At 39.7% G+C, this 27,907-nt stretch overlaps 1 long non-coding RNA gene across 1 annotated transcript; it reads left to right on the plus strand.

Moving 5' to 3' along the window:
- Nucleotides 1-17,292: 17,292 nt before the first annotated feature.
- Nucleotides 17,293-26,385, plus strand: LOC308191955. The gene is made up of 3 exons (XR_013948416.1): nucleotides 17,293-17,431; nucleotides 24,410-24,536; nucleotides 26,151-26,385. It is a non-coding gene; the product is annotated as an uncharacterized lncRNA (long non-coding RNA).
- The last annotated feature ends 1,522 nt before the right edge of the window (nucleotides 26,386-27,907 follow it).

Raw genomic sequence — 27,907 nt, forward strand, 5'->3', positions numbered from 1 at the left:
AAACACGTTAGCTCTGGCTAGCTTCATGCTAGATGCAGGTGTTTTTTTTTTTTTTTGTTTTTGTTTTTTTTTGATGTGGCATTAACAAAAGCAAAACATATCCATTCTTTCTCTAAGAATGGCAACTCAAGCTCATATTTCCTCCTGCCTTGGGAGAGGAAAGTAATGCACTCAGGCTCTGACTGGTCAAGCCTTTCACTGTAACGTAGAAATCTCGAATTGGAAGGACAGGATTGTCCAGCTTGAAGAAGGATGTCACACAGCAATGCACCCTGAAAAGGAAGAAGTCAAGGTGAGCTTTGAGCTTTGGTAAAGGAAGAAGTAAAATCTTCTAACACACCCTTTTTCATCCTGTATACTTTTCCCTCCCTAAAATGCATCAGAAGATTATCTGGTAGAAAAACAAACCCAGGAATAAATGACATCCTTATCCATAGCACCCCTGTGCAATGTCAAGTTCATCTACACATTGCATTTTTTGAAAGGTATTTTTTCTGTTTTCCTGGATAGATCCAATCCTGGCTTTCCTTACAAATTTCAAAAGAACCTAACAATTTTATATTCAAATGAGCACAATTTTTTATATTTTTATTTTCAATTCCAGTATATCTAGTGATGTAGAAGGCAAGAGAGAAAATCCAGTGAGAAGAATGAGTGATGGAAGTAGGTCAAAAGTATCATTAGGTGAAGAGTTACCTGCATTATGAGGTACTTGGATAGACAAGGGTATAGCTAGAAAGGGTATACATGCCTACTTAATACCTACTTTTTGCATTATGAAGAGCTGAACTCTCTTTTCCAGCTTATTTAGAATCAGTATGCATAAAATTTAGAGTAGAGGTTGAAATGATCCTATTCTTTGCAAGAAATACAAGGGCTATGGCCTTTCTAACCCCCAAAGTTATTAGACTCAGTGTCACTTCTATGAGCTTGTCAAAGCAACTTTTGTTGTTAGCTTTTTCTTAGATAACATCCAGTTTCATTTGATATGTATCAAATTTATAGCTATAAATTTAGCTAGATTCTTTCCTCCAAAACATTTGCTAAGACTTTAATTTAGGTTAATTTGTTTCAACAGAAATTATAACTATCAGCCTGTATGGAACGTGATGCTTCAATTTGCCTACAGGCAAGGAAAGAATGCCCATCACTTGGAAACACTTATTGTAGATGTCAGAAAATACTTGAAAATATGTTTTAGAATATTATATTTCATTAAGAACAGGACAGCCTCTGACTATTTAAACCAGACCATCTCTGTTTCCTATTACTCCATTGGATTCTATACCATCTAAATTAGATTGGTCCTATAATATATACACAAAATGTTTTTGGTTTTGTTTTTGTTTTTTAATTACATAAATATTTAGAGACAAAAAGTCTGTGGTTGAATCAAGTTAAATATTCAAGTTGCTTTTACTAAATGAAATGATAGTCCTTGCTTTTTTGTCCTTTAAAGGAGGAGTAAAGTCATTGGAGCATCAATGCATGTGAAGTTTTTACCAGTTTATAATGTACTTCATTGCGATGGCAACTTTTTTAATTTTGAAAGAATTATAATATTTTATTATACTATTGACCATCAGTTTTTAAGACTTGGCCATATAAATCCTGGTGAAGTTTTTATATAAATCTATTTAGAAAATTTAATGACATATAAATGAAATATAAAACTTCAGAAGTGAAAGAAATATTCAGTACATTTAATATTACTAAATACAAGGATACAACCATTAATCCATTCTCTTGAGCTGTCTTCTGTAGCAGTTTTTTGAAAGAGGTGGAATAAAGTTATTTCTTTAAAAAGATGATATTGACAGCCAGAATGAATCACAGTTATAGTCATGTGTGATACTTCTAGCAACCCTCCTTTTCCTCCCAATGCTATAATCTTTCAATTTACCTTGACTTACAGGCAGTTTGACATGGAGTCATCTGCTTTTCAGAGTTAAATAGCTCATACCAATTTAAAAACATTCCCAACCTACGTTTTGAAAATGACAATACTAAAACTTAGTTTTATATATATATATATATATTTTTTCCTAGATACATCTTTACTGGGCATTGACTTTACTGAAACATTGGTCCAACAGTAGTTTGAATATTCTATTTGTTCTGATTTAATTAATTGCCAGACAACTATTTTCACTAGTAAGGAAGCAAGATAACTTATATTCTGAAATTGACTGAAAGGTGGAAAATGTGTCCAAAATTTATTTAGTTAAAAAGTGGGGTGTTTTTTAGAATGAGATGAAAAACAATATTCTAAGAAAAAGAACTATTTTTAAAAAATGAGGAAACACTAGGGCAAGCAATAGCCTTTGTCATGTCAAGAGCCAAGCACACACCCTTCATCTGCAGGATTTCAATTCCATGCTGAAGACCAGAAAATAAATCTGCAGGAGCCATTAAAAAAAAAAAAAACTATTCCCCATAAGCCAGATTCTGTTCCTTTTCTTCTGCAGAGTACTGCATCATTCCCTGTCCAACACTACTGAATTTTTTTTCCACACAGTTTTATTTTTCATAAGAACGTGGCTCTGCAGAGCCACTTAATGAGCATGCCTAGAAGATGTTAAAAAACAAGAAATGTAACTTTTTTAACTTGTTCAGAACAGACTTATTTGTTATTTTCAAAATGCACCTTTGCAATCTGGAATCACAAGTCCCACTGGGTGTTAATGGAACATGTTTTTCCAGTTAATGGGGCCTGATCCCCCCATATGAATCTCTACAGCAGATTTTGAGAAGTTGGAGTATATTTCAAGAATTTGTGTGAAGCATTGAGGTCTCTGGTATGTAGGAGACAGCAGAAAAGAGGGTATGGGGGAGGTCATTGAAGGGGCTGAGGCAAACATGTTAATCTTGCTTTTTCTGTGTGTTTCCTACATTATCGTCCTCTAGGATTCTATTTATTTATTTATTTATTCATTCATTTATTCATTTATTTATTTATTATTTTACTTCTCTCCATCTCCAGTACAGCATCCCATGTAACAACCTCTCCTCACCCCATTGTGAGCAGGGTCTTTTACTGTATAGCATAACTGATTTTTTTCTCTTGTTCTCCCTTTCTCAGCAGTCCCTGGGAGGCAGACTTTCTTCAACTTTCTGTAGCTCCTGGCATACGTATGAAATAGGAAACGAGGAAGGGGTGAGAAGGTACCAGGCTGGGCTAGGTCTGGAATTTCTCCAAAAAGAGGGAAAGGAAAAAGGGCTTAATCCCCTGGCTACTGGTGGTGAGGGTAGGTGAGGAGCAGGAAAAGCTGTGAACTAGAAAAAATTCCCCCTAGCTTCATCAGAGGGTCCATGAGCACCATGACATAGTCTGACATCTCTACCTCTGTGAATCTGCCCCCAGAAGTCCTGGAGATATAATCTGCTTTTCTAACCAGAAGCCCCTGGGACCATTTATGAAGTTCAAAGACCTGACTAAGCCCTTGATATTTTTTAGTAATCATCATTTATTTGGTATTTTCCCCCAAATCCTTGGGTTTGATCTATGAAAGTGTTGCTTTTTTTTTTTTTTAAAAAAAAAAAAAGAGGCTTTTTGATTTCTGATGGCTAAACCTTGTAGCTCAGGAATCACTAATCAAGACTTATTGTGGTAAAATATTCATATTCCAACTAAATGGGCATTTTTTTTCTGGGGCATTCTTTTCCAGCACAGATCATTGTGAGTTCTAATTAATAAGTAAAGAGCACGTACTTCCTAGTTATCCTGGACCTTCTGGTAAAAGGAATGTAGCAGAAGGTATTTTCTAATCTAAAACTTATGTTGCCACATTGACTATGTTTAAGCTTTGAAATATTGATTGAAGGGAGTTTGGAGTTAAAGAGCAAGAAGTATATAATAGTATGTTAAAGGAAAGACAGGTTTAACGAGCACTTTTCGAGTAAGACTTTCTACTGTGAAAGCATTATGAGGTATTTAAATAATGAGACTGGAGTAAGAATTACAAGTTTATTTTCACACTTTCTTCCCATATCCCAAGGCAATGCAGATGTCACATTTTCACTGTTTTCCTGCTCCCTAAAATTACATCAACATTAAAAGGCAAATGTCTACTTAATATTTATACAAAGGAAGACATTGACTGGTAACATCTTATCTGAAGTGCTTTCTTGTTAGAGAAATTGCATTAGGCACATAATGCCTTGCATGCCTATCTAGGCCAGAAGTCTAATCAAATTAACACCACTTCAGTGCTAATGAGGACTGGTAGTCATTCACCTTAATTAGTCATTCTGAATAAATATATATTTAACACCATAACATTTAGGTAGCTCAGATCTATGATCCCTTCCAACTTCTCCCGACCTTAGCAATGAAGTTACAGAAGCAGAAGGAATGTCAGCAGAAGCCTTGATGCTCCCCTTCCCCTCCTAACAAAAAACAGGTCATGTCCTCGGTGAATGCATTCCCAATATAAAATGCAGATGATCACGGTAAAATGTTACTATATTTGAAACTTTTAATATGATTTGAAAAATGGGGTCTGAATGATCCCAGTGGGGCTTTTCTTATGACTACTGGGAGCTGCTAATTGTAATGTACAACAGCAGCCAGAGAGATGGCCTGGGAGTGTGCACAGGGACTAGACTGACCTATTCATCTCCTATTCATTTTGCATTTGCCTTCAGAATGGGGAAGTTTGCTGCATGTTAGCCTGCTGTCAATGCACACTTTCTATAAAAAATAAATATTGTGTGCACATGTGGCTGTTTATTCTACTTTAAGAGTGGTCAAGGCGGCTTGTTAAAAATAAACACGGAAAAAAGCCTCTGGACCATCGTCTTGTGAAGAATGTTTGAAAGTTCATGATATTTTAGTCTTAATGATAGTTTGCTTTTGTTTGATGATATTAATTATGTTTGGATTTTTTCCTAACTTTCTAACTGATAATAGAGACTCTCAGGTCTTTTAACTCTAGAGACTAAAAGATCTAGAGATCTTTAGCTCTAAAGGAGCCAGCTCAGGCTCCTTTAACATAAAGAATTCAGTCCATACAATTTAGATGAAATGAGGTGTTCGGTACTCTGTTGGATTCAAATGCAAATAAATCTCTTTAGCTTTATTAAGATCTGGACAGGTGTTACATGGAGAAAATAGGCGAGGAACAATCTGGGAAAGGTTTGTTTCACTTCCATGTTTTTTCCTTAATCAGCTCATAGTTTTTGAGATAGGAACAAGGAGACAGTTTGGGAATCTGCTTTACATATGTGTTCCAGAGGGAAATCCTTTCAACTTACTGTCATTTAAAGAAAATGACAGTAACTTGACAGAAAATGACAGATCCCAGACAGGGATCTCCTAGAAAGAGTCCAGCGGAGGGTCACAAAGATGATATGGGGCCTGGAGCATCTTCCCCATGAAGAAAGGCTGAGAGACCTGGGTCTGTTCAGCCTGGAGAAAAGAAGACTGAGAGGGGATCTCGTCAATGTGTATAAATACCTGAAGTGTGGGAGACAGAGGGATTTGGCCTACCTCTTTTCAGTGTTTTTTGGGGATAGGACAAGGGGTAATGGCCACAAGATAGAGCACAGGAAGTTCTGCACCAACTTGCGAAAGAACTTCTTCACGGTGAGGGTGACGGAGCACTGGGACAGGCTGCCCATGGAGGTTGTGGAGTCTCGTTCTCTGGAGATATTCAAGGCCCGTCTGGACGCCTACCTAGGCAGCCTGCTCTAAGGAACCTGCTTTGGCAGGGGGGTTGGACCCGATGATCTTTTGAGGTCCCTTCCAACCCCTTCAATTCTGTGATTCTGTGATTCTGTGAAAATATGTGGATTTATTTTATTTTTTTTTTTTTTTTAAGATAGGGATTTTGTGTTATTATCAGTTAAAGTCATAAACAGTATCCCATTTCCCTCTTTTTACTGGGATTAGTCATTATTTTAGATGAAAGGTCTTTCACTGTTTGTAACCCAAAGGCTGATTCTATAAATCCTTTAATCACTTTCTGTATGTCGTCCTGTGGACATGTAGTGGTTAACTTTAAGATCAAATAGATAAGATTTGCTAAAGTAAAATAAAAATATGATTATTTAATGATTTATATTAGGAAAAAGAAATAATTCTCCTTTATAAATTTTCTTTAGCTGTAAAGCAAATTATGGTTTTCCTTACCACAACAAATCTTCCCATAGCAGTCTTTGACAGCAACTGCAAGATATATGGATTCAGATTGCAAGTCAAGCATGAATTTAGATACTAAAAGTGTACTCATAAGGAAAAATAAAGAGCCAAGAAGTCGGTTGGTAGAGAGTTGGCACTGTCATTTCTGTGCAGAATTTCAGAATTTTTGACAACAACAATATCTTTATTTTCTCCAGAGATGTCAAGCAGCAGTCCAAATGAAGGAAGCTCTCCTGTCAGGCTGGCTGTGAAATTAGTGAGAAATAAATCATTGCTTTGTGGCATTTTCACTGGTCAATGTTCAGGCAATCCTTGCTCTGATACTGACTCATTCACTGCCTCTGACATCTCAGAATTATTCTAATCCTTGAGACATCTCCATGTTTAAAGTTTGCAGATACCCAATTTTCAGAGTTACTGATAATAGTAGAGCTACTAGAGCTACTGCCTGGAAAATAAGTCACTTTACATGTTACTGTTTCCTGCCTCTAAAAATTGTGGTCTTCAGCCATCATTTTCATATTTGCCCCATGGCTTTTGCTTCCCACACATTTCAGAATTGCCACACTGAAACATGGATGACACTGTTTCACAAGCGTGATAAAAGTGTGTGTCATTGTGGGAGTCTATGACAAACCACCTGGCCAGGACGACAACGCCGATGATTTATTCTTTGCAGAACTAAGAGATGCCTCAAGATCAACTCCCCTTGTCCTAATGGGGTATTTCTACTTGCTAGATGTCAACTGGGATCACCACACGGCCGACACGAGCAAGTCCAGGAGGTTCATAAAGCACCTAGATGATAACTTCTTGGTGCAGGTGCTAAGAGAGCCAACTAGGAAAGGTGCCCTCCTAGATCTGTTGCTGGAGAACAGAGAGGGTCTTGTGGGAGACGTGGCAATTGGCGGCCGTCTTGGTCATAGTGACCATGAAGTGGTTGAGTTTAGAATTTATGGTGACAGAAGGAAAACTGCCACCAAAACTTCAGCCCTGGATATGGGGAAAGCAGACTTCAGGCTGCTCAGGGAACTAGTCAGCAAGGTCCCCTGGGAAACTGCTATTGAAGACATTGGCGTCCATCAGTGCTGGTCAGTCTTTAAGCACTGCCTCCTAAAAGCACAAGATCAGGCGATTACAAAATATCGGAAGTCAGGCAAGCGGAGCAGAAGGCCGGCCTGGCTGACCAAGGAACTTCTACTGGAGCTTAGGCAAAAAAAGAAAGTGTACAGCTGCTGGAAGGAGGGTCAGGTGACGAGGAAGGAATACACGGATGCTGTTCATGTATGTAGGGAGAAGTATGTAGTGTGGCCAAAGTCCAACTAGAGCTGAAGCTGGCCATGTCTGTGGGAGACAATAAAAAAGGTTTTTTTAGATATGTGAACAGAAAAAGGAGAACCAAAGAAAACATAGGTCCGCTACTAGATGGGGAGGCTCTCCTCACAGACAATGACATAGGCAAAGCAGAGACGTTTAATGCCTTCTTTGCCTCTGTCTTCAACGCTGATGATGGGCTTCGGGACCCAGGGTACCCTGAGCTGGAGGACCATGATGGTGGGAAAGACAAACTCCCAACCGACCCTGAACGTGTGCGGGATTTGCTGCTCCACCTGGATCCATACAAGTCCATGGGTCCGGATGGAAGTCATCCCATGGTATATAAAGAGCTGGCTGACGTCATCGCGGGACCTCTCTCAATTATTTTTCAATGATCTTGGGAATCTGGAGAGGTCCCATTGGACTGGAAGCTGGCAAATGTTCTGACAATTTTCAAGAAGGGTAAAAAAGAAGACCCTAGCAATTACAGGCCTGTCAGTCTCACGTCAGTGCCTGGTCAAATTATGGAGAGGATGATCCTTGAAGTTATTGAAGCGCACCTGGGGGACAATGCAGTCATTGGTCCCAGCCAACATGGGTTCATGAGGGGTAGGTCCTGCCTAACAAATTTGATTTCTTTTTATGATGAGATCACCCATCTAGTCGATCAAGGGAAACCAGCTGATGTGATGTTTTTGGACTTCAGCAAAGCTTTTGACACGGTTTCCCATAGAATCCTACTACAAAATGTCCAGCATACAGCTAAACAAAAACATCATACGATGGGTGAGCAATTGGCTGATGGGCAGAGCTCAAAGGGTTGTGGTAAATGGGGCCACATCTGGCTGGCGGATGGTCACTAGTGGGGTCCCTCAAGGCTCCATTTTAAGGCCAGTCCTCTACAATGTTTTTATAAATGATTTGGATGTAGGACTAGAACTAGAAGGTGTTTTGAGCAAATTTGCCGACGACACCAAACTTGGAGGAGTTGTAGACTCGGATGAGGGTGGAAAGGCCTTGCAGAGAGATCTGGACAGACTGGAGAGCTGGGCGAACACCAACCACATGAAGTTTGACAAAAGCAAGTGCCGGGTTCTGCACCTGGGACGGGGCAACCCTGGCTATATGTACAGACTGGGCGACAAGACGCTGGAGAGCAGCCCCACAGAGAGGGATTTGGGGGTTGTGGTTGACAGCAAGTTGACAGGACCCGTGGGAACGGTGTCAAGCTGAGGCAGGGGAAGTTTAGGCTAGACATCAGGAAGAGGTTCTTCATTGAGAGGGTGGTTGCACACTGGAACAGGCTCCCCAGTGAAGCAGTCACTGCACCAAGCCTGTCTGAATTTAAGAAGCGATTGGACTGTGCACTTAGTCACATGGTCTAAACTTTTGGGCAGACCTGTGTGGTGCCAGGAGTTGGACTTGATGATCCTTATGGGTCCCTTCCAACTCAGGATATTCTATGATTCTATGAAAAATGTACTGAAAAAGTCTTCTATCACCCTGTTTTTCCTCTTGGCCTTCTTGCTGCGTTGTCTTCCATTGTGTGTGAGTACAGAAAGGTAGAAAATTCCAGGTAAAACATATATCCTCTTCCCCATGTGTCTTTCTGTTTCTTTAGTAAAGCAGGGTTTGGTTTCTTTACTTTTACAATTATGCAGTTCTGAAGAGGAAGCTTCATACATTTTTTTAGTCCTTATAAGGAGCACAGAGCTGAAAATCAGACAGTGTCTGGTGGAAATGAATTATTATACATTTCTAGTTCAAAGATAGTTAGACAAAATTTACAAAGAGATGAAATACCATTTTTTAGAATTCATATTGGCAACTGGAAAAGTACACAAGGCTTTTTGAGTCACTGGCCTTTGGTGCTGAAGCAGAATCAGAGAGCTTCAAGCTCAGCAGAGTTTGGAAACTGCTCCAAATTTAACTTAATTATGTTATCTGATTAGACAATTTCAAAGGAAAAGATGGTTTGTATCTGAGCAGAGAGGGATTCTTAATCAGAATAGAAGTAATAACATTTGTAGCCCCTGTGGTTTATAGAGATAGAAAGACAGGTAGTTATAGCACAAAAGCTAGTGGCAAGCTGGAATGAGATATGGGGAAAATTACTATGTTTCTGATCTCTGTGTCTCTATTGATACTATTATTTTTTACATCCAATACAGTATGATGTCTTTCTAGGCACGTTTCTGAAGATCATTTGTAAGTCTGTCGTAAACAGGACTGAGAGATTATATACAGAGTTACTGTATATATAAGAAAAGAAAGAATATAGAGGTAAAGGGTTTTTTTTTTTTTTTTTTTTTTTTTTTTAGTATACTACAGAAGGAAGGAATGGCATCCAAAGGGACCTGGACAGGCTGGAGAAGTGGGTCCATGTAAACCATGTGAACCTAATGTGGTTCAACAAGTCCGAGTGCAAGGTGTTGCACCTGGGTCGGGGCAATTCTGGACATGAGTACAGACTGGGAGAAAAACTCATTGACAGGAAACCCACAGAGAAGGATTTGGGGGTTCTGGTGGATGAAAAGCTTGTCAGGTGCCAGCAGCGTGTGTTCTTGCAGCCCAGAAGGCCAACTGCATCCTGGGATGCATCAACAGAGGGGTGGCCAGCAGGAGGTGATTGTCCCCCTCTGCTCTGCCCTTATGAGGCCCCAGGTGAGTTCTGGTAACTTCATATAAATGTGGATAGCACAAAAATACAGACAATCTGCATTTTATAAGTTTTCCTGTGATTAGTGAAACTAATGAAGCCTAATTTCCTGAGATTTTGTGCATTGTGGTTAGATTTTCTGCTGCTTAATAAGATGCAAGTGTGTTCTGAATCTTTTCTGTCCTTTTGATTTGCAAGAATCATCTTGCAAGGCCTTTGCAACTAAACTGCATAAAAAATTAAGATTGTACTGGAGTCTTCCCTATGAAGTGGCACTGACAGTCTTGCTAATAGTGTAATCCCAGCTGTAAGGTACTGGCCTTGAGATGAAGATACAAAGAAAAAGGACTGTCAGATACTCCCTAGAAAAAGAGCTGAGCAACCAACTTAACCATGAGAGCCCTGAGATGATAGTTAAGGGGTATTATCAGGTCAGGATTAAGCAGTGTTTGGTAGGTCACAACAGGAAAGCATCATTGTGAAACTTCTAGTTATGTTCTTGAGTCCATTCACATTTTGCAAATGTGGAAAATGAAGTAGAACCAAACACTAGCTATTACTTATGTTACTGTATCATGCAGGCATCCCATTTGGGGTCTTTTGCTGAGCTGTACTTTACATGCTTGGAACAACCCCCTGCCTTTTCTTACCCTGAGAGTTTGCAGCTGAAGCAGAAGGCAGCAAACACACAGGGCACAGATAATTGCAGAAAGTAGAAATAAAACAGTACTGGTCTGTAGATAGAAACGAAATAAACAGGAGACATGAGTGGCCAGATATGTGAAGTCTTATGGGTCTTATGATGAAAGAAAGTAAGGAGATCAATGCAGCTATGTGAATATTTACAGACAATACCTCCTGAGAGGAGTAAGTTGTAAGAAATCCCAAAGGTGCTTTATTTACAAATGGATAACACCGTTTTGTTTTGCTGTCCATCAGAGAACAGTCAGGTGGAACGTGTTAGTTATGGAAATATTAGGCTCTTTGTTCATATTTGAAAAGAATATTATTACAGGCTCCAGGGAGCCTAAGTGACAGATACTCAGATTTATGTGTTTGTATGAATACAAAAATACTGAAATGGCAAAGTGGTTTTGAAATCTTACAGAAGAACAAGCGTGAAGAGCAAAGGAACACCAACAGATGCAGGAAGGGCACCAAGAAATGCATTTCCTTATGTCTAAATTCTTCTTAGGCCTCGGCATACTGCCTAAGATGTTTTTACAGGATTATCAGTAGTCTCTGTGTACATTAAATGTTTCAGTGCTCCTTTAAAGCTAGTTTTATCAAGGAGTGGCAATGATATATGGAATGAAGGATAATGAAGTAATTATTTATAATCTCACTTCTGCATCAAATTACCCTGTTTTATTATCCCTTCAGTGCAGAGATCACTTGTCTTTGTTTGCATGCACAGCACTGGTAGGACTGGTGGGAGACCTATGTTGCAGTGACGTGCTACTCTTGGACACTCATGTTCCAGCCAGGAGGAGAAAGCTTATAATATACACCCTTAAACTTCTCTCCCCTCAAATTGTTTGGGTATTGACATCTCAAAGTAGAGAAACAATTCACATTTGATAGATGGAGGTCACCTCTGTTAAAATGTTTTACAGACAAACTGCTCAAATTTTCCAGAAAAGTTGGGTAATCCATGGATTTATGAAGTATTTTAGAGGTTTCCCCTCAGGCTCTGACCCCTTAGTATAACAAGTGAGCTGTACCAAATGCTACAGAAAGGAGAAGTTAGTGCAGAAAACCCACGAGTGTACTTCAACCTTTGTTTGAATTTGGCCAAGAACCTTTGCAATTGTTTGCAGTTGTTTCCCTTCTACCACTTTTGTGAAAAGGGAAAGTAGTATATACTTCAAAGACTTGCACTTGCATGGGTGTTATCAGAAATTTTTGTGCAGCCATCTCTAAAATTCAGGCAAGGGTTGTGAATGCTTCCACTGAGAAGCTAAAGCTATGTCGTGTTGGGATAAGGAACCAGCAGCACATTATATAGACTAAATGTTTAAAACAATAGATGAGTCAAATAATTTTCAAGTAATCCCTGGAGTGAAAAATATTGTCACAAGGCACTCCCTGAGTAATGATTAAGGTATGAAAATCAGTCTGCATAACTTATGAAGAAGAAAGGGACTTAGTTCATTAAGTAGTTTACTGGAAAAGACTTGTGCACCCCTTTGTCCTTCTATTTTTAAATCAATAAATGTGCAGTCCTGCTCTCCTGGAAGGAGCTGGAAGTTTTGAACTCAGGATATGTAATGAAGTGAGAAGATCACCGAAGAAAGTATTTTTGCTCTCTCCAACCCTCTTTCCAATACAAATCCCTGTTGCACTCATTTCTTATTTCCAGCTGCAGGCTCTCATCTGGTGTCAGGTCCTGAATGCATCCCTGCCTCTCTGGGGGTTTGGCTCCTGAGGCTCAGGGCTACAAGAGCAGAGCTGGTGGATGTGGGGAGATCTCCTCCAAAGAGATCTGGTCTGGCTAGGGGGGTCTCCTGTCCTGATGTCCATGTTACTATGTTCAGCTCCTAGTGGAGAAGGCAAGAGGGAAGGGATTTGCTCTTTTTAGTAGCAGCTGGAAAATAACCACAGCCTTTTACACAAGGAAGAATGCCAAAGTCATTCCGCTCAACTGATCTACCTGTATTAGTGAGTATAGGTAATGTCTGTAGGCACATCAGTTTTAAATCCCCCTGTGTTAGATGCTAGCCCAGCGCTGTCTCTGCTTCAGACTACCTTAAGCCTTCCTGAAACTGGTTAGCTGTAAAATAATTGCGTTTCATTGTACAGAGCAAAGTTGTGATTAAACTACCTTTGGGACTGTAGCATCTTAGAAGAAGGCTCACCGGTCACTCTGCGGTCTGAGATAATAGTCTCATTTTGAATTTGCATGTAAAGCCTGCAAAATCACCTATGCACATGTATGTAAATAGAGCTGGAGGAAGAGAATATGTGGTGGATTTGGATTTGTGACTGGCTTGACAGGTGCCTAGTCAGCTGTGACAAGGTAGCTAGAAGAGCAGTTATTACAGCAGGCAATTCTAATATTCACCTTAAAAAAAAAAAAAAATTGATAAATTCTTCAGTAGCTGCTATCAAGGGACTGAGTACAAATGAGGGAGAAACAATTGAATTTAAGTGAAAATAACAATGAACTTAGTTGGGACTGGAGTTCAATAGCTGAAATAAAAGTTATCTTCAGATTCCAAAAAACATAAAAGCTGTCTGAAAGACAAGATATCACAAAAAAATACAGCTTGATCTTCTTTTTTTTTTTTTTTTAATTTACTTCCTCCTGAGTCACATAGCCTGTGTTTCCTCCCTGGATCCAAGATCCCCAGCTGCAATTTCTCTACTGGAGGCCAGGTTCATGATGTGCTCTGAGCAGCCTGACACCCAGACCAGTTGCAGCTTAGCATTGCAGCCTAACCTTCACCTCCTGACTGATGTGACATCCAGTACATGATCTGTTGGGATACTGTCCTTTTCTCAACCACTTGGGAAAGAGTCTTCCCAGGAGGCCTGGAGATGCCTCCCATGACAGTTGGAGCATTTATGTATAAGACTGATCCTGCTGTTACAGTTCTAATGCTTTTAATATGTATGTATGCAGCACTAGCTTTTGCAAGCAAGGCCAGCATCATGATGCCCATAGTTCACTTAAAATGGATAGAAATGATACCTAACCACAGGAATCTACGCAGCTGATTAAGGTACATGAGACATACAGGCCTAACAATTAAACAAGTAGGTTACACCTTTTCCAGTAATTTAAGCAGTGCTAGGACATGGGCACACACAGACTCTACAGCTCAATTATCCATCACATTCAATTGTCAAAGCAGCCCCTGCCAGTGTTTTGGCTGAAGAAACCAGAATTGCTTCAGACAATTCATGAGACTTGGAACAGGCCAGGGTCTATTTCAGATAGCCCAGCATGGTGGTATTTCGGACACTAAGAAGGTTTAGCTGTATGGATGTAGCCAGAACATGTGGTTCTTTGTACAGATAATCAAGTCCTGTTTCACCTTTTAAATGATTACTTGTAGCCTTACATAAGTCACACATGGCAGGTATGACACACAACCCACAAAGGATCTGGAAATACAGCTGGGGTCACCATAAAGCCTTGCTTCAGTGGACACTCTAGGTGTAAGATTTTGGATAAATTGAATCACCCTTCAAGCTGCACTAACTAGATTATATCAGTTTATACTGACTAGGTACCAATTGACTGATGGGACCTGAATTGCACATTTCACATATGGACTTCTCCATGTAGACACACAATATTATGTATCTTCATCTGAAGATGAATCCCATCCTCAGTGGATGAAAAAATACTGCCACTTGGGCATGTAATTACACTGCACAGTGGGAGCATTCAGAATGATTTACAGGACAATCAAATTCTTCCCCCCTTCTTGCGTGCAGTTTTTTACTAGCATGTAGCCCTCACTTCTGAATGCAAGTGGATCAGGACATGGAGCTGAGGAAAGGTGTGTTTGCCTTTTGGTGGTGGAAGGTTTTGGCTGTCTCTTCTCATGGGGATTATTTTTTACTGATGATAGGCACAGGATTGGTACCAACTGGTTCTGGGAACCAAGGCCCCTTAAGAGTTTTTGGAAGCAATGATTTTCTGGTTCAATTTTGCTAACCTTACTAGCAGGAGGCAGTATTTAGGGTCAAACTTCATTGCAAAATCCCAACATCAATTTGTATGGGATATTTTCATAAAGATGTGAACAGATTGGATTACTATATAAGCACATTTATTTTAATGACTATGAATATTCATCGACCTGAGTGTTAAGTATCACCTGAGGAAATCCAAGGTCATTATTTATTTAGTGGTGCAATCAGTCTTCACATTCTTGGAGGGGAGTGAGTCAATGTACCCTATGTCAGCTCACACATTCATTGTTAAAATCACGACCAATCCCAACCAATGACATAAATTGCTAGTAAAATTTTCATCTTTGAATTCATACTTGAAAGGAGAAATTACATTAGTGGCCTCTGGGGTTGTAAGGATGGAAAAACTGAGAGGAGAAAAAGAACTCTTATTCACTGAACTAGAGTCAGGATTTGTTTATCTCCAACTACTGTTTTTGCTGACCTCTGAGAATAGAAACTCTCTGGGTCAAAAAACAGTGAGGCTTAAATTAAAATGTAAATTAAGTGTATACAAATGTTAATTCTATGTGTATAAATTTATGTACTGAGTTTTGTGAGTGTTCTCTTGCACTTGCACTGTACAAGAATTGGAAGTTGCAGGGAAACAGTCGAAGGAACTAGGCTGAAATGGGAAAGGCCTGAGGTCTACGCCTGGTCTGGCACTGTTCATTTATGTACCTGTTCATAAATGCCTCCATATTCCTATTTCTCTTTTCTATTTCTACCTGTCTTATATATATGGTAGGTTAATTGGAGATTCATCTCACCTATCTTGATGCCTATAATGTTGACATTTATATCTGAGCTAAACCCTCAGGCTTCCTCTCTAATCAATGGAGAGAGATGGGCTCTTTTAGTCTGCATTTCATTTGAGCTATTTTAGACATCTGCTAAAGCTGATGAGATAAATTCTCTCATAAATATGCCTGTTTCTCCCTGTTGACTATGAAGGAATCCTGGGGTGACTGTTGTGGGTGGAAGTGGCTATGTTTAACAGAATAAAATGAATCCTGAATGCCTTTGGATCCATGGATCTCATCTCCCTGAATTTGTATCTGAATCCTCAGAGCAGACACTGCACAGGATGTATCAAAGAAAAAAAGACTGTCCCTAGCAAAGGACAAAAACAGAGTAATATGAGGGACAGATTAGTTTTGTTTGCAGCATATACAAGGGACAGCAAAAGAGAGGGCACATTCATTTTGTGTAGGACTGCTTTAAACAGTCATGCGGAAACCAATGGCAGCAGAACTGATTGCAGAAACATTGAATCAGACCGTAAAACTGGACCTATCTGAATAACCAACCAAGGTCTAGTCACAGGAGTCATTCCTAGTGGCTTTGCTGAAATCTTCCCAATATAGGATCTGTTGCAGATCATCGGGGTTTGTTCTTGTGTGAGATTATTCATGTTCAAACAGATGTGTGGAGGTGGCATCCTCTGTAAAGGTTTACTGTAAAGTTGTTTCTTTCTTTTTGGTGTTTTTTGTTTGTTTGTTTTTGTTTATTTTTAAGTCAGTTATTGACGTACAAAATTAATAAAGTCAAGCAAGACATGTAAGAAGTGTAATGGAGGAGGGACGACCCTCAGTGAGGCACTGGATGTGGTGCACATTGCTCCTTGCCTAGAAGCACAGGGAGGAGACTGCTGTAAGCACGAGCCTCTGAAGTCTCCTTGAAATCACATCCACTTGACATTGGTTTTGAACACAGATTTTCCTGTGTTGTGCCATCAGCTGTAGTCCTGATGTTCTCATTTCTTTGGCAATGCTTTTAAAGATGCTGTGCAAGAGGAAATAAATAAAACTAAGTGCGAGTGGCATAAATTTACATCGGATGTATTTTTCATGTATCAAGGCAGTGGTGAGTTCCTACAAAGCTACGCATTGCAGCACACAAAATGAAAGGAAGGAACTAGACCACAGGGTGCTGTAGGCTATATGGTTCAGCCTGGGTTTTGCTCTCCTTCCCTATGTCCTTTGCCTTCTCTCAAGTGAAATTGAGAAGGTAGACTGAGAGCACAGCTAGCTGGAGGATTCGATTCGAGATACATAAAGAGATTTACGTGGCTGTATGTGGTGATAATCTACATTCCCAGGCTGCATCTTCCACCTGTGCTCCACAGTCATTAAGCAGATTGGAGAGGCAGTCATAATAGCTAAAAAATTGGGTAAGGGACGTGCTCTGTCTTCACGATATTATTCATTTTGTTTGCCTGTGTAAATTGAAGCTACGTGTACTAAGATAGTTTTGCTAATCTAAGAGTAAGCAGCTTAAAGCAGTCTGTACTGGGGTAGAGAGAAAAGCGATTCTGAGCCCTTAGATCTGAGCGAGAAAGCTGGATGCATCTCATCTTTCCTATTAAGATAGCACCAAATGTCCTTCCATTTAAACCCAAATTGTCATTAATGAAAAGGAATAGACTACACAGGAGATACAGCCTGTCCAGACCCCATGCCTCATACCTGCTCTGCTGATACCCACAGGCCAAATTAGCACAACTGTAAGGAGTGAAGATGAAAGTGTGAGAAGAGCAGGGTGGTTGAATTACTCACCAAGGAAGGAAATGGGAATTGCCATGTTTTTATTTTCTGCATCAAAGAAAATATCCCCAGTGAATTCAGGTATGTTGCGTGAATATTTTTATTTCTAAGGTTTTATTTTCTCTGCACAGAAGAAGCCACCTGACACCACAGGTGTCCTGTGATTCGGACTGGTAAAAGATCATTTTTTCAGATACTCAGGATTTTTATGCATTGGTTTCCCTGCTCTGTTTTTTTTAGTACAGCATGATTTTGTTTGTCTGGTCTAGTAAACAGAAAGGCCTTGGAAAAGAGCGGAGAACAGTTAAAGATTAAGTCCCCTTAGAAATGGGGACATGATTTGTTTTATTTTATTTTATTTTATTTTATTTTATTTTATTTTATTTTATTTTATTTTATTTTATTTTATTTTATTTTATTTTACTTTATTTTATTTATTTATTTATGAGGAAAAGGGAGATGTTTCTATTGTTTTGGGGAAGGAAGTGGGGAAGTCTTTTTAAAAATTATGGGAGAGACAACATCCCATTCTAGGTAATGGAGATGAGTGCAGTTCATTAAAAGATAAGGTCTGAGAGATTCCAGGGTTCTAGTAATAATTTTACCACTAATATCGTAAAATAATTAATTAATTTTACCATTAACATATTTGGAGATAAACAACACTATTGGTGTCTTATTTTTATAATTTTAAAAGGAGTATTATGAAACTTTCTGTATAGAGACAACTTAATTAATTGACATTTGTAGAGCACTTTCAGATCCGTGGAGGAAAAGGGCTGGAGAAGAGCTAAATCTTATGGCTACAAGTAGCTTGGAAAACTCAAGCTGGTTTCCAAATAAATCTAGCGCTAGTGGGGACAAAAAAGGCCCCAGTGAAGAAGTGTGGTCATTATCATATTTTTCTCTCATTCCGTTCTCTGCCCTTTAATGCTATACATAGTAAGATAAACAAAAGATTAAAGTGAAGCTGGAGGGGCTATGGAATATTGTGTCAGGGAAAGATTCACAAGGTCAAAGGAGTAGATTTAGAACAAGAAGGTAAAAATCAATTAAAGAAAGAAGAAAATGAAATAAATAAGTTGTGAACTGAATTTAATAGCCTTCTGGTATGCCTAATCTCTTCACTTCACCAAACGAATAATAGCAAATATGTATATCGTTACCAATCAAAGTATAGATTCCTAAACATAGGGAAGAACAGCAGGGGGAGGGAAGCTAAAACTGTCTCAGTACTTCTCCAATATCATGTGCCTGTCTATTTTATCACAAGGAGAGACTTCTGAGAAGACAGATTTAAAAGCAAGTTGAACTGTTTTCCCTCATTCTGTGAATTATTGATTCATTCTTCCCCTACAGTCGGGATGTTCCAGGAGTTTTAGGTAAGAACAAGGGGAAGAGGTCGGAGTGACAGTGAAGGTGAAGCGTTCACCATCTCACCAGCCTCTCGGTTGCCTGACTTTATTTAGATGGACCTTTTCTGTCCTTGGCTGAGGTGCAAAAACACAGTTTCCTCTTTACCAAATGAGCTGTGACACCAAGTGCAGCTGGTCAGCATAGCAAGGAATTTGCTAAATGGCTGATCTGATGCCTAATCAGGATTGCAGGACTGTGCAGAAAAAGCAGGTAAAAGACAGCTTTTGCTGTAGTATAACATAAAGTAGGACCAAATTCTGCAAAACTTTCTCTCTGTTCATAAATTGCCAGAGTGATCCCAGAGCAGTAAAGAAGCAGCACTCTGCTCCCTGCAGGACACCTGAAAAGCGATACCCAGCTCTAGCAGCAGCCCCCTTCCTTCAGAGTGCTCATCAAGGTCTGCACTGCCAGCAGACCAGGTTTCTTTCCTGGAGCTGCCAGATCCTCATGAGGCTTCACTGAGATGTGCAGGAGTTCAGAATATTGAATGTAGATACCTTCCATCCTCAAAATATGCTCATCTGGTATAGGAAAGACAGATCTGATGGACTGTTTCCCCTAAAAGCCTTCTCTAAGCACACTGTAGGGAAAAATAGACAGAACTGGACAAGAATAACATTTTAAATTGACAGGGAAGGTGCGAATCATGGTCTCCTGCCTCTGCAGGAACAACTGTTGTTGCTCAGTGCTGCAGAGCAATCCTTTTCCTCCCACTCTCTTGGAAGGCAGGATCTGGAAGAATGAGCATGCTTTGTGTCTCTGCCAGGGAAAAAGAAACCAAATAGATATAGATTCTGCTTATCGGCCTTCTGAGGTTAAAGAGAGCCTCAGGGGATATGGGACATGTCTACTTTGCCTCTCAAAGCTTCAGTGGTCCCACTGGTTTAAGGGTTAAAGATAACAGCAGCACTTCCTTGCCCTATGACAGTATGGGCTGTTGTGATACCTACTTGTAACTCCTGGTCCTCCCTTCCCTATCAGCTGTGAAATCCAGGCCCCTTTCTCAAATGGTCTTTTCACTTTAGTCTACCTTCACCCCAGTCTCTCTGACCATTTCTTTATTCCTGTAGTCGAGCTGCTCTCTCTATTGCCATGCCCCTGCCTGGGTTTTGTTCTCCCTGTAAAACTCCAACCATTTCTACTGACAGAATATCATGTCATCGACTTGTATATGTTCGTATTGTTCCCTTTCTCATCTTTCTATTTCCTTCTCTAATATTAGGATCAGATGTTCCTTGCAGCAAGAACTATCTGTTCATCTTTGCTTAGTACAGTAGGGCTGTATCCCTGTTCATCCTTCATTTTTTTGTAATAAAAGCCATTCATTCTTCAGTGATGTTCAACAATTGAAGCCTGCAGTACAGAGAATGATCTTGTATATATGGATGTTTTCAGGATCTGATTACAGGCTTGGGATTGAGTTTGTTCTTTAAATTGCCTCAAACAGTTTAAATGCAGCACATTCACATGACAGTCTTCATCCCAAAGAGATTTGTAGAATTTATGCAGAGGCCTGTCTTTTTTATTCTAGTATAGTCTGTATATTCTGAAATATTCCTACTAAAATCGGGAAACTTAAAATGGGACAAAACCAGAGCAAGGACTTTTTGTGCAAAAATGCCACAACTTTGTAGTTGGATCTTTACAGTTCTTTGGAAAACTCAAACCAATACTTGGCAACAGTCAAAAAATAAAAAAAATAATAATAAAAAAATCATAGGATGCATTAGAAAAGGAATGAAGAATTGGAACATATCATTATGGCATTGTATAAATCTATGGCTTGCCCACATCCTGAATATCAATGGTCCCTTCTTTGAAAGGAGATGTTTAGACCCTGAAACAGTAGAAAAAGGGGTCATGAGGATGCTTAGAAACACCAAAAAATGCTATGCGAGGAAAATGAAAAAGGGTAAAAATGCTTGAGCATCAGAGATGGCTGAAGGGAAAACATGATAGAGTAGCCTGCAATCATGAGTGCTGTGAAGAAGCTGAATTGAAAAAAGATTTTTTTTTATTTGTTTGTTTATTCTATTTCAGAAGAATGTAAAGAAGCTTAACACAGTAATTTTTTAATTCTAATGCCTAATAGGCATACCATAGGTTTTATTACTGAAGAATGATTGAGATGCCAAATATAGATTTAAATGTGTTAAAAATGTTTGGGTACAGGAAAAAGGGCCTCTGAAGACTATCACATGTGGTAATGGGAATGCTTTTTCCAGCTCAGAAAGTCTCTAAAAAAACATCCAGCTGGAAGCTAGGAGTGCAGGATCAACAACACTGCCTCGGTTATTTTACATGGTCACAAGGCATCTACTATTAAGCATTATGAGAAACACAATAATGTTCTAGATGAACTTTGGTCTTACCAAACAGTGCTATTCTTATGTTTCTATGGCCTTATTTTTGCAACTATGAAGAGAAATTTGTATTTAAAGCAGCAAGAAAAGGAGACTGAAAGTTTCCTGACTGAAATAGAGGCAAGCTTTAGAACATCAGCTTCAAAATAAGTCTCAAATCTTTCACTTTAATGTTTAAAATATAAAGCTGCAGACAAGTAAATGCATTTTTTTTGGTGGAATGTGGCTAAGGTATATATTATTTCAATATTAATATGTAACTTTTTATGCTAGATGGAAAAAAATCCAGAGTATTTCCAAAATTTTGAGTATCTAATAGATTTGCTTCTTACGTATGCATCTATGTATCCATCCACTTATCCACAGATAGATTTATCTTCTGCCTTTCTCCTTCTTCCTCCAGCCCATACCATGCAGACTGAAAGGATTTGAGAGGGCTCAGTCAGATGTGGCACTCAAACCCCTCCACATCAAGAGGCAGAGAGAATCCCCTACAGCTGAGAGGGTGGGAAAAAACTAAATTACTCTGCAGATGAATGCAGCAAGAGAAGACTGGATTGCAGTGGAGTATGTTTTGTTACAAGAAGAAAGCTCTTCCAGAGCAGCTGTTCTGTCCTTATACAACCTTCTGCCCTGTCGATGTCTGAGTGATTTCCACCAGAGCACTGAGACCAACATGTGTCTCTTGAGGTTTGTTCACTCATTTATCCTCCGCCAGGGATAAATCTGTGTGCATGATGCCGTGTTTTGATAGAAAGAAATTAACTTGGGATTTTCTATAAGCACGTAGGATTATTTTTTTTTTAGATGACTTCACATGGCATCAAAGATAAAGCTGGACACCTGTGATGTTCAGAGAAGCAATGAACGATCCAGACCACTTACCTTACTCAGTAGAGCTGTCAGACCCATACACTTGCATCAGGTGGATAAAAATTTTTGTTTAAACCATTTCAAAGCCTTCATCTATCCCTCCCTTAATTCTACACAGACATTGAGAATGTACTTTAGCAGGACTATTTGACAAGGTCATGCAAATATAAATGCAAAACATTGGAATAGGTTAGGTGAACTAGGTGCCATTCTGTCCCTGGCACAAAGATAAGCTGAAGGTGTTCAGTTTAGGTTTTGTAACTAGCTTAAGGCTGCTTGTTTTCAGACATTTTGCATCTTTCAGATGCAATATCCATGTGATAATGGGAAAATTCCTCACCTCTGTCTTTAATCAGGCAATAGAAAATCTTAGAGCCAAGGGAAAGGGAGATGAGTGGAAGATCTGACATAATGTAGTAAAGGCAGTGGGTGGTGTTTGATTTTCTTTTCTTAGTGTCTATTTTAAAGATAAATCAGTAGCTAATCTGCTAAAATTAATTTCTGAGGGGGACTCTGAATTTCAGGGCTTTCATTAGTGCATTGATTCAGACCTAAACCAGGCTGTGGGTGTTTCTTTCCTATTTTAAGTCACCAAATTCCTCAGGGTGTTCCCTGTTCTGCTTTAAAATACATAAATAAATAAGTCCGATCACTTCTTAGCTGTATACAGCTCAGTGGAATTTACCAACTTCAGAGCCTTGCAGATCTTCAGGAAGTTTTGACTATTTTTTTTTTTTCTGTAGATTTTTGCTTTGGGTCCAAAATAATGCTACTTTTTCTGTAGTGCTGTCCAGCTCACCCTTTCCCTTTAAAGAGAAGATGGGATGCTCCTAGCCAGGAAGGCTGTTTGTGCTGTCTGTTTTCCATGTAGCATCTGTCTCTGAACTACTTGAGTAGCTGGCCACAGAATGTACGAGATAAGAGATTATGTTTATGCACATTGGGTAGTGAAGAGGAAAAGAGACTGTCCAGCCTGCCTGGCTTTTGCTGATGAAAATAAGTATTGAAGTCACTCCTCTGAGACAGACAATGTGGTGCTATGACAGTGGTCATACCTCTGCTCCCGTTCTTTGAAGAGCTGTCTCATTACCAAAACATGGTTGAAGAAAGATGATTACTGCAGCATATGCCAGTAAGTGTGTAGATGCCTTCTGATTTCTCTCCTGAAAAGAGGATGCCTGTTATTATCAATGTTGTAAACTGCAATGGGCTCGTCGAAGTCTGTTGCTGGAGCACATTTGACAAAATCCTACGCAGTTTATGAATTGGTAGCAGGACCATCTATTGCATCAATAGAGCTGCTGTTCATGCTCATTAAGTCTATATCCTAAGCACCTTCATGAATGGATAGCAGCAGCTATTGTTACCACGCTGTGGTCTATTTACAAGAGTAAATGACTTGATTGGTTTACATCTTTTATTTCTGTCATCAAAAGCAATGGCCCATAGTACAGAATAATGGTCGTTATCCTTTCAGCTTGAAAATATATCCATATTCGAATAATAGGAGTGAAATCTCTTTTTTTTTGCTTTGTTTTGTTTTGTTTTTGTGTTTGGTAAAAATTAAACACAGCTGAAGTTGGAAAGGGGGGACTGGTCTTCCCAATCTACATTTATTTGGGATAGATGCACCACGGGACCTGCACCTGTATTGGGCTTATGTGGTAAGGTTTTGGCAGCAGGGAGACTGCCCATGTGGAAGCAGTTCTTGAAGAGCTGCTGCCTATGGGCAGCCCCTGGAGGCTCAGTTTGGGAAGGACGGCATCCTGTGGGAGGGATCCCATGTGGAGCAGGGGCAGAGAGGGACTGTGAAGGAGCGGTGGAGACAAAGCGTCAGGGACTGACTGCAGCCCCATTGCCCGTTCCCCTGTGCCACTTAGGGGGAGGAGGTGGAATAGGGTGGTTGGGGGGAAGGTGGTTTTAATTAGCTTGAGGTAACTGAGTTGCCTGAGATAGTTTTCTAAAATTAACACTGGTGGTTTTAGGTGTTGCTGAGCAGTGCTTACACAGAATAAAGGACCTTTCAGCTCCTCGTGCTGCCCTGTCAACGGGGAGGCTGGGGGTGCACCAGGAGCTGGGAGGGGACACAGCCAGGACAGCTGGCCCAGGCTGGCCAAAGGGATGTCCCATGCCGTATGGTGTCATGCTCAGCAATAAAAGATTTGGGAAAGAAGGAGGAAGTGGGGGTATGTTCCGAATGATGGTGTTTGTCTTCCCAAGAAGCTGTTACACGTGGTGAGCCCTGCTCTCCTGGAAGTTGTTGAGCACCTGCCTGCTAATGGGAAGTAGCCAGTGAATTCCTGGTTTTGCTTTGCTTGCACGTGTGGCTTTTGCTTTACTTAGTGAATGCTTTTATCTTAGCCCATCAGTTCTCACACTGTTACCTTTCTGATTCTCTCCCACCTAGGGAGAGTGAATGAGTGGCTGTGTGGGGCTCAGCTGCCTGTTGGGCTAAACCACAACACTGCTCTAGTCTGCTATCAACTACATTAATCTCCATTATGCTGAATCTGTTTTGCCTGTGACAGTAACTGGTGAGTGATCTCCCTGTTCTTATTTCAGCCCGTGAGCTTTTCTTGTTTTCATCATACTTCCTCCCCCTATCCTGTTGAGGAGGGGAAGTGAGAGTGGTGTGGTGGAGCTGAGCTTTGTGAGACCACCACAGCACTTCTTCCTCAGCCCTTGTACTCTCCAGAGAAGACCAACTTAAGCATTTTGCAAGGTGCTCTGGTACCTGGCAGCTGCAAGGAGCATATATGCAAAGCCAGTTTGGCTCTGAAGAGATGTAATCCCACCCTTCAACTTAGTTTCGATCTAGTTGCCTACCATATTACAAGGCACAGAGAATACTGTTATTGAAACAACATGTGACAACCCGAGCTGTCTTCTAACAAGCCACAGCTGTAGGACAGATCTGCAGTGCACCAAAAACTCCTTTCTTAAAGGGGGGACACTGTTTTCCTCACATATGTGGCATCCTTCCTGGTGCTTTTGATGTCTGCAGTGTGATGATACAACCACCGTCTGCATTCAAGCCTATTTGCTCCTCCTTGATACCCTACGGTGAGAGGGGAGATGCCTTTTCTCTCTCTCCCCTTGCCATCCTTATGGATACAAGAGATGGGTAAAAAGCCTGTTCACTGTGTAGTAACTTCTCCTCTTTCTTTTTCTATTTATGTCTTGACCCTGACCCACTTTTAAGATTGGTAGTAGATATCTCCCTTTGAGGGAACCTTTCCAGACTGACATGCTTTGCGAGCAGAGCCCTTCTAATTACATTTCTCGCAGGATAACCATCCTGAAGGAATTGCATAATCCTCCCTTGCACTGTCCTGCTGATGAGCTGCAAATTGACAATATGTAAAAATAGTTGAAGCTTGGCCTCCTTTCTTCATCTGAAACAGTTACAGAGAGCCTTTCTTCCGAGCTTTCCTTACTGATATAGTTATTTGTACGTGGTGTTACTGCACTTACTACCTTTAAACAGTACTTCTTTCTCTTTTTCTCTTTGCATGTCTGTAGTATTATCTCTGGTCTTTACTGTCTTTAGTATATAGAAAATTCTGCTTGGCCTTTGAAGAGGAAATTGTCTCCTAATTACTGCAGTTTTACCTTTTTTTTTTTTTTTTTCAACAAACAAAGAACCTGTCCAAGGTCTGGGTCAAGAAATGAGGATTTGGCTTAATCATAGCCTTAACTGTACCTTAAATGTTGTTCAGGATTGTGATGGAGTCAAAGAATAAGGATGTATTTGCCTTCTTAAATCTGAGCCTAAATAAGGGTCTAGGATGTTCAATGGGCTAAAGAGGAAGAAAAACTTATATTTAAGATGGTAGATTTTGAGGAATTGTAGAAGAAGGGAAAACTTGACTAGTATGTAGCCTTTTCACTGTGGTCTAGACTTAGTGGAATCAGTATTCAGAGTCAATGTCGAAAAATATCCTGAAAACTGATCAGTTTCTAACAGGAAATCTGTTTGGTCATGACTGACAATAATGAAAACATGAATTATATTATAATTTCATGTCCCCTTTTTTTTTTCTTACACAATCTAAATAAGCTTTTGTTTGTTTGTTTGTTTTTCTATTCCTTTGTATTTTTCTATTCCTTTTGCATGCTCACACTTTTAATAATTATGAGGACCACAGAAGTGACTGGATAAATAGACATCTGCACCTGAGATCAGAAATTCATTGTGAAAGATTCTGTACATGAACAGAGGAAGAAAATGAAAGTCTTTGTCCTGATACAGATCTTTAAATAAATGGAGAAGGTAAAGAAAGAAGTGGAGAAGAGGTAAATACAACTTTTACTGCTTACAAATCCTGAATTGAAAAAAAGACAATTGACTCAGATAGAGAGGTGAGCCACAGTAGCCTAACAAATCCCCTTACATCAGCTGAGCCACAGTAATTTATTCCTGTGTTCATTGCAGAAGATACTAAGTCTGCAGATTTGCCATTGGTTAGCCATATGCATAAGGACAGTGAACATAGCTCAGCAAAAAAGTCTGCTGATAAGGCCCTAAGAACAATGTTGAGATTATGTCTGGCAAGGAAGAGATCAGAAGAGAATGAACCAAACCTGATCAGCTGAAACTGGTAAACAATGAGAACATCTGCTTTTCTGCCTTGCATTCCCTCCAGAGGGGTTAATTTGACATTGAGATTGTATGAATGAAATACATATGGAAAGACACTTTATTTCCCAATATACCAGGATAGTGTGAGGTGTCGTCAGGCTTGTGTTGTTGTGGAAGGAACTATTAATAGACCAAAACAGGGAGAATGATTTCGTTTTTATTACATCTCCCCAGCCTGAGATATGCCATGGTCACTTGCATTGTGAGATCTGTGCTCTTCTTTTTATCTTTTTGTCCTTTCCCTTACTTCCCTTTATTTCTTATTTTCTTTGCAATTACTGACTGTGTTTTATAGGAACCCGTAACTTAAAAGCCAATAGTGTACAGTGAACTACACCATCAGATAGGTACAAATTTGATAATTTTAGAGAAGCAGCAGACCTATTCTGTTGGCCAGTGTTGTACTGAAATAATCGCTGACTATGAGAATGTGCTTACAGTATGGAATGAAACATGGTGGGGCTGCCCTCCTCTGCAATAGAGTAGGTTGGAGAGAAAATGTTTTTTGTTGTTGTTGTTGTTTTTTCTTTTTCTTCATCTGTGTGATTTTTCCCTATTTTGCTTTCGGGGAAGCAGGATGACTCTGACATCAGGTAAACACAAAGGCTCCAGCCTGTCTCAACTAATTTTTTTCCTTTCTTTTCCTTAACAGCCATCTTGGGTCATCTCATGTCAGTCAGAGAAGAAAAGCAGTATTGGTTTAAAAACCATGCTCAAGGTTTTAAGTTTCAGAAACTTGTCTTGTGTTTCCCCTGTCTCTGTTCTTAGTAAAGGATGAGATATTTTTAATATTAACTATTTATTGATGGATTAAGCAGGTTTGTGTGTATAATCAGAACTACAAGCCATGTCTGGTTACTCTATCTTCAATGGCAGTGTCCTACCACAACCTTTCACTTGTCAGATTTGCTTAATCAACATTACATGTAGCAAAGATGATGACTAGTATTCTGAATGGAAGTTTCAAAGGACTCTTCAGACTCTTTCAACTGCAGTTGTGTGCTTCTGTTGAGTATAAGGGAATATAAAAATGCAGGCATATTTGAGCTAACCCTCAGTTTCATGGGTAGTAGTCTATGTCTTATATACAGCTGGTTATGTGGGTGAGGGTACTCTGTCCATGCACAAATAACGAACGTCTTTTGCTATTTGCCATTAATCTTTCTGAAGATTGTATATCTTCTTTGAACTTTCATGAATCGTTTCTCTATCTTTCAGAAAGAGGTATTTCTTTAATCAAACATATGATCCTTCAAGCAGTCC

Source organism: Anser brachyrhynchus (assembly GCF_964034855.1).
Source record: "Anser brachyrhynchus genome assembly, chromosome: 3".
Taxonomy (NCBI): domain Eukaryota; kingdom Metazoa; phylum Chordata; class Aves; order Anseriformes; family Anatidae; genus Anser; species Anser brachyrhynchus.